At 34.1% G+C, this 6,000-nt stretch overlaps 1 long non-coding RNA gene across 4 annotated transcripts; it reads left to right on the top strand.

The window, feature by feature from the left end:
* Positions 1 to 445: 445 nt before the first annotated feature.
* LOC147532395 (uncharacterized) lies at positions 446 to 5,172 on the top strand. Of its 4 annotated transcripts, XR_015227459.1 has the most exons (8): positions 446 to 558; positions 852 to 907; positions 1,573 to 1,620; positions 2,473 to 2,551; positions 3,225 to 3,263; positions 3,391 to 3,455; positions 4,041 to 4,248; positions 4,868 to 5,172. It is a non-coding gene; the product is annotated as an uncharacterized LOC147532395 (long non-coding RNA). The 4 variants fall into 4 exon arrangements; XR_015227457.1 differs by lacking the exon at positions 446 to 558 and having other exon boundaries at positions 573 to 907; XR_015227460.1 differs by lacking the exons at positions 446 to 558; positions 2,473 to 2,551 and having other exon boundaries at positions 573 to 907.
* Positions 5,173 to 6,000: the final 828 nt, after the last annotated feature.

Here is a 6,000-nt window from a genome sequence, read left to right as displayed (position 1 = left end):
ACGCGGCGGTTATCCGGTAACGGCGACGGTTATCCGGCAACAAGGCGATGTTCTCCGGTGATGACGACGGTTTTCCGGCGACAATGGCAGTTTTCCTGCAAAAACAAATGGGGTGGAAATTTAGTTTTTTCTTAATTTGTATTTTCAATCATTATTGCTGTACTTTGTCGACCTTTAGGGTCTTTTCATTCACGACCTTTAGGGTCTTTTCATTCTCGACCTTTAGGGTCTTTTTATCGAGTCGGTGTCTAGTCCAATTTCTTTCTCTTCATGAGGTACTTTGCATTTAAAAGTATGTAACTCTCATGAAGTTTTCAGAGGAGAGAAATAAGAATTATCATCCATGTAAATTGTGATTTTTATCACTTATGAAATGAAATGTTTCGCTTGGATTTAAAAAAAAAAAAAAAAAAAAAAAAAAACAAAGAGGATCTTTCAAAGATACCCTTCCCAAACAGCCCAATCTTCCCGCCCAAGCTTCTTTCTCTCCCTCTCTCTCAAGGCCTCCTTCTCACTCATCTCCTCTCATACTATCTCATCTCATCGCAAAGCACACAGGTATTTTCTCTCTCACTCTCTCTCCCTCTCACACACACAAACACACGATCCATTCTGACTCACTCTCTCTCCCTCTCACACACACAAACACACGATCCATTCTGACTCCCTCTCTCTCTCTCTCACGCACAATCACTTTAGGGTTTTGAGTTTTTTGATTTATAGCTTAACTCTCCACTGAAATTGGTTTAGGGTTTTGATTTGTTTGAGTTTTAGGTCATCTCTCTTTCTTTCCTCTTTCTTTCTTTCTTTGTTGTATGATCTAATTATTTGGTGTTTGGGGTTTTGATCAGATTGCTTTGGTTTTGAGTTTATTGAAGCTTCAAGAACCGACAGGATTTGCCTACAGGTATAAACGATCGTTTATGTTCTTCATGAAAAGCCATTCTTTTAGACAGTTTATTTGATTGAATATATAGTTTCAGTAATTTGAAGGTGGGTTTATTAGTAATACTGAATCCTTCTCTGATGAACTCATCGGCGTCTTATGTTCCTCACAAAGTCCAAGTAGAGATTTGGGCAAAAGTATAATCTGTTACACTGAAATTTCTCTTTCGGTTTTTCACTCTCCCATTTTGAGATTTATTGATTTTGTTCCAAAAACTTTTATGCAGATATGGTTTAGCTTCATTTATCAGTAACCATGACTTTGGTTCTGTTAACTTTGGTTCTATTACTTGAGAAACTAAACTAATTTGGTTTTGTCCACTTCAGTTGGGTCTCATTTAAGGCTTTGTAGTTTTGTTTGTTGTGTTTTTGTTAGTATTAGTTTCAAACTCACAGTCGTTGGTATTAGTTTTAGATTCATGCCTTTATATTTTTCTCACAACACCATTACAAACCCAATTCATAGAGTAAAAGTTTTGCTCTCATGTATCTCCATCCATCTATTACTCCCTTTCATTTTTTTCTTTGATTTTGTTGAAAGGGATTAAGTTTGTAATATAGCTTTCTTAGTTTGTTTGATCCAATATTACTTTTTCATTTTGTTGTTTCATCAAATGGTTTTTAAAGGTATCTAACTTAACCGACCAACAAGAGGGAGCGAAAAATAACACAAAGGTATGTCTCTCTCACTGTTCTTTTTCAATTGTAATGAAACTTCTAACATGCTTAAATAGAAACAATGAGTCGGTGAAATGAAAACCGTAAATTACTTCATTTAACTCGGGCAAATCGCAAACGTAAAAAGCTTCTTATTCAAGTTACTAATTGTGATAAGAAAGATATACAAAATTAGGTCTTATTCAAAGTTATAATTAGGCCTTACTGTAAAAAAAATGATTGACCAAATTTTGTGAGCAAAATTTGCACTAAAATCTGTGGTCTAATTTGGATCGCCAAAATTCGTTTTTTTTCCTTTACTAAATGGTCGCTGCTAAATCTGTTTTGTTCATCTTGACCAAATCTTTTTCGTCAACAAAATGGACGAACAACCAAAGAGTCAAATTCTTTTTTTCTTGCTTGCAATAGTGATGAGGTAGCTTATTTATCTTTCTTTTCTTCAATTGTTTTGTCCATGTTTTCATTCTTCCTATGGTTTATGAGATCTTTGCTTTAGTCGTTTACATTTGTGGCTTCCGAAGAGTTTTCTAGATTGAGACTTTGTATTCTCCTATTTATAACTGTTAACCAAGTGTTGAGACTTGGTTAATGAAGTTTGGTCGACCATGTTTGACGAACTAATTCCCAGGTAAGTTTGTCTGATTTTAGCTTGATCCATGATATTTTTGTAGGCTCCATCCCCTGGCGCATTTGAAATCTAATAAGTTACATAGGTGTAAAAAATTGTTTGTTGTATTTTTTTAGTACATGTTTTGGTCTTTATTACATTTATGAGGGCTTTTCTTTGAATTTCTCATGTATATATTTCATTAGTTTAAATCTCATTCCCGCTCTTTCATCTCATTGCAGGTATCCGTCTATCTTTCTATCGCAGTTTCTAATGCAGAATCTCTCTTAAATTTTCACCCACACCCAAAACAGGAGGAAGGTACTATTAATTAAAGTTCGGTGATTGAAGAAAAGTTGTAGTTGAGATCTAAGATTGTAGGGTTTGATATTGTTTAATTTGGTTAATTGTTGCAACCCTCGCTAATATGGATATGGAAGTTGTAATGGAAATAAAATCCTTAGATCCGTAATTCAAATGTTAGAATTTAGACTAAGACTATGTACCGATTTTTTGTATGTGAAGTTGTTGCAAATTGTTATTCGGAGTGGCACATACTTTTTGTATGGCGTACAAACGAATTTAACTCTTCTTATTAGGTATATGAAAGATTGAGTTCATGCTTCATCTCACCACCCTCCTGGCCTTTGTTTCTCTTCGCTGCATGTTGTTCATCTTTCATTCTCACACACAAACACAAACGTAAACAATGTTTGTATGCTTTTGGATCCTTTTAGATTCACACGTGTTAGCTTTTAGGACTACTTTGTCGTACTCGCATATTAATCTGAACCGTGAACTATCTAAAGCACATGTTAATCCGACCTCTGTTTGTGATAATTTCAGTTCTTTTCTTTTACTCTTTAGTGGTTTTTATTATACTTTATCCCAAGCCCTCAATCCGAACCCATTAGGCTTAATCTGATGGTTAAGTTTATTTGCCAAAGGAATATTAGTATTAGTGGAATTAAGTTTCTATTTCTAACTATTTTAGGTGTGAAAGGATCCATGCAGTCTATGTTTTCTCCATATGGTTTGCTAATTTCTTCCTTCTTTTCTTTGTTTGTTTTATAATATTTATTCAAACAAACTAATCTCTAATGTCATTGATTCTCTCTGTATGGTTTGTTAATTTTTTTTTTGCTTTTTTCTCTTTACAGTTTTGGTGAAACATTTTGATTGTTAATGTTCAGTGTGACTTTGTGCTCTATTACAACTCTCCCAGGTAAATAGTTTGTCACTCTATACAATTTGTTGATTTTATTGTTTCTGTCACTCTTTTTCACTGGATTTTTGGCTTCTTAGGCTTCAGTGTGATTCAAGTCATTATTTTGAAGTTTGCATCTTGCAGATTTTATTCTTTGAAGAAAGTAGTGTGATCTAAGCTTATAATTTGTTGTTTTTGTCGTTTGAAATGATTCAAATTTAGAGTTTTTATGGTGTGACAGATTGAAATTTACATTTAGCAGAGTTGAAGATTACGTTCTTATTGTTTGAAGCCTCTCTTTATATATTTAACTTACATCTTGCTGATTTTATTGGTGACCGACTCGATGTGATTTAAGTGTAGAATATGCTATTCATTTTTCTCATGTTTGTCTCTTTTACCGAAGGTTAACTTTTTTGTTGCACAAAGTGATTAGTGAGAATCCATCTTATATGATAAGTTGGTCTCTAAAAAAATCTTTATTGTTCTCCATGTCTCACAAGTTCCCTCAATTTTGGTATAATATTTGTTGTTGTTGCTATTGATGACTGTTGGGCTTGCTTATAATTTGTTGTCGTTGTTGATGTTGATCTTGCTCATTAGGGTAATCTATTTTCGCATACGCACTTCACCGAACGCATTTGATAAAACTGTCCGTGCCCGGCGGGCACGGGTTACACCCTCGTATATGTATGAAAGACAAACAAACCAATTGAAAAACACAATAAGAGTAAGAGAGGATCATCTAGAGAGAGTGAGTATCTCAGAGAAAGACATAGAGAGATGGGATGCTTTACATCAAAATCTCAAGGTAATTTCTTCCTATTCTCTTAAATAAATCATAACTTGCTACATAAGTTGTATAAATTCCAACTTAATTTTACTCGATTGCTCATGTTTTTTCATAGCTGTATTTACATAATTATGTTAAACTATGAATATGTCATATGACATTTATTTACTGTAAAGATGAAATAAACGCATAATTGCAATGAAATACTAAATAGTCAATCAAATACAAGCATACAACCTTAGAATCTAGGGTTTCATTTGATCTTAGGGAGAGAAATAGTGGCGGAGAGGTGTGGTTACGGTTGTCGAAAGAAAAGAAGAAGAAGAAGAAGAAGAAGAAGAAGAAGAAGAAGAAGTGGTTGGGTGCCCTCAGCAGCACCTATAGATTACAAAATTACAGGAGATTATTCAATAAGATTAGGGTAACCACTAACCATCTCAAGAAGCTTACTAATGATTCATATTCTTAGTTTTTGAGGGATTTGTGGACTAAAGACCTATGGGCCCAGTAGATTCATACTTGAGTTGAATGGTTATTTTTGGAAGTTAATATCATTTTCAATGTTATTTTTACATATTTCCAAAAGATTTATAGATTTTGTTATTGAAGACTAATAGAGAATATCAAAAAATTGCAGGAAAATCGAAAGACGACAAATCTCAACAACCGAATGAAATACCACCTGAATTACCACAAAATTTACCATCTCATTTTAATGATGATCATTTGGTTGAATATCGTCCTCAACATATCATTGTTCCATCGCTTAAAAAAAAACATAAAAGTAGTTGGGATCCCGTTTTAGGTTGTTGATTTTGTTATACTTTGTTCAAGATATTCCTGCTTATGATATCCCATTATTAATTTAGAAAAAATTTCTTGCAAAATGTTATTACTGCATATCAATAAGTAATGGAAGTAGCATTTTTCATATTGTTAAAATAAGTAGTTGACAGAAACTTTTATAGGCAATTTCCAAAGTTATAGAAGGCAGTGAGTGCTGCAAGTAGATGCTAAGTGTGAACTCCCTAGTTTTAATAAAATGTTGTTCATTGTTACCTGTGGGTAGGCAGTTCCTGGCGCAATGTGTTACCCACCCGTTTGTGGTATTTTTTCGACCCTTAAAGTACAGGTAATTTCTTACGACGAAAAACTTATGATTCATTTGGGAACAAATAATTTAACTCGAAACCCTAGCTTGAGAGGGAGAGAGATTAAGAACTTGAAACACTAGCTAAGCATATATTTTGGTAGTTTGAGAGGGAGACAACGAGAGGGCCAACAAAGCAGTCAAATTAAAATTGGTCAAGTCAATCCACCAAAATGCGTGCGTATAGTGGAAGTGAGTGTGTGACGGTAAAATGGGCCTGAGTTGTGAGGGTGAATAAACGTGTAAGGCAAAATGGGTAAATATGTGTAACAGTTCTCTTATTTCCCTTGGAAAATTTAGTGTCACCCCATCTCACTAATGACCCCTCAATGCAAAGAAGGTTTAGGAAGCGCCCCAGAGGTTTCAGAGGCGCCTCTCTCAAGTAAAATTAAAACTAAAATACCAATAGGTACAAATGTTGGGACAAAGACCAATCCCCTCTTTCAACTCAACAAAAAAAAAAGACCTATCCCCCTATTGGTTCATACTGAAATTGAATGATTATTGAAAGTTAATATTATTTTCAAAGTCATTTTAAACGTTTCGAAAAGTTTCAAGTATTTGATTATTGAAGGCTAACGAACTAATATGAGAACATAAATGCAGGAAAATCACAGGAC

The sequence above is a fragment of the Eschscholzia californica genome, unplaced genomic scaffold (assembly GCF_041429995.1).
Source record: "Eschscholzia californica isolate CP2 unplaced genomic scaffold, dmEscCali1.0.p SCAF_6, whole genome shotgun sequence".
NCBI classification, from domain to species: domain Eukaryota; kingdom Viridiplantae; phylum Streptophyta; class Magnoliopsida; order Ranunculales; family Papaveraceae; genus Eschscholzia; species Eschscholzia californica.
This window is presented reverse-complemented; position numbering and strand designations above follow the sequence as displayed.